This window comes from Penaeus monodon, chromosome 17 (assembly GCF_015228065.2).
Source record: "Penaeus monodon isolate SGIC_2016 chromosome 17, NSTDA_Pmon_1, whole genome shotgun sequence".
Taxonomy (NCBI): Eukaryota; Metazoa; Arthropoda; class Malacostraca; order Decapoda; family Penaeidae; genus Penaeus; species Penaeus monodon.
In genome coordinates this window covers 16,699,754-16,701,044 of record NC_051402.1, presented here as the reverse complement: position 1 = coordinate 16,701,044, position 1,291 = coordinate 16,699,754, and positions in this window count along the sequence as shown.

The window sequence follows — 1,291 nt, the reverse complement described above, 5'->3', positions numbered from 1 at the left end:
AGGGAACTGCCTTGTCATGATATGGGGGGCTCTTGAAATCTTTGCAAGGACAGCTTACACCAAGCTACCATCAGAGCAAGTAGAATTCACTGATTCTTTATTTCTCTCTATCCTGTTGTGTCTCATTTATTTGCAATAATTTGAAAAAATCAATGCAAAATGCAATTCGGAATTTGTTCTGTAGGGTTAGAATAAACTGCACGTATCAACATCCAACTTGTTCCTTTCCAGACTCCCCTGGTTTTGCATCAACGAAAACATGTACATTGTGGGATGCTACAGCAAAGAAAAACTGCAATTCTGAACAGTTCTGAGAGTTTTTTCTATATTCTTTGATTTTTTACATAGTATATGGTCAGTTTCTTATTTGCTATACTATTATTGGAAAATGCAAAAAAAGGCCATATAAGGTAATATTACCAAATACCATTAATTGTATGCAATTACCAGTTACTATATGTCTACAATATTAGTTATGGGAAAGCATACTACTAGGCAACTTACCATTTAACAAACACTGCATTCCTTACGGCGTCTCTCATTACAGACTGCATTTTTTTGGACCTGTTATATATATATATATATATATATATATATATATATATATATATATATATATATATGTGTGTGTGTGTGTGTGTGTGTGTGTGTGTGTGTGTGTGTGTGTGTGTGTGTGTGTGTATGTGTGTGTGAAAAAATACACAACACACACACACACACACACACACACACACACACACACACACACATACACACACACACACACACACACACACACACACACATATATATATATATATATATATATATATATATATATATATATATATACTTATTTATCTATTTATATAGATACATATATATAGATATACATATATATAATATAATGTATATGTGTATATAACATATATACATACATATACTCTACTTTTAACGGTAGGTTCATGTCTGAGCCGCCGTGGTCACAGCATGATACTTAATTGTAGTTTTCATGTTGTGATGCTCTTGGAGTGAGTACGTGGTAGGGTCCCCAGTTCCTTTCCACGGAGAGTGCCGGTGTTACCTTTTTTTTAGGAAATCATTCTCTCTATTTTATCCGGGCTTGGGACCAGCACTGACTTGGGCTGGCTTGGCCACCCAGTGGCTAGGTAGGCAATCGAGGTGAAGTTCCTTGCCCCAGGGAACAACGCGCCGGCCGGTGACTCGAACCCTCGAACTCAGATTGCCGTCGTGACAGTCTTGAGTCTGATGCTCTAACCATTCGGCCACCGCGGCCTTGACGATCATGGGC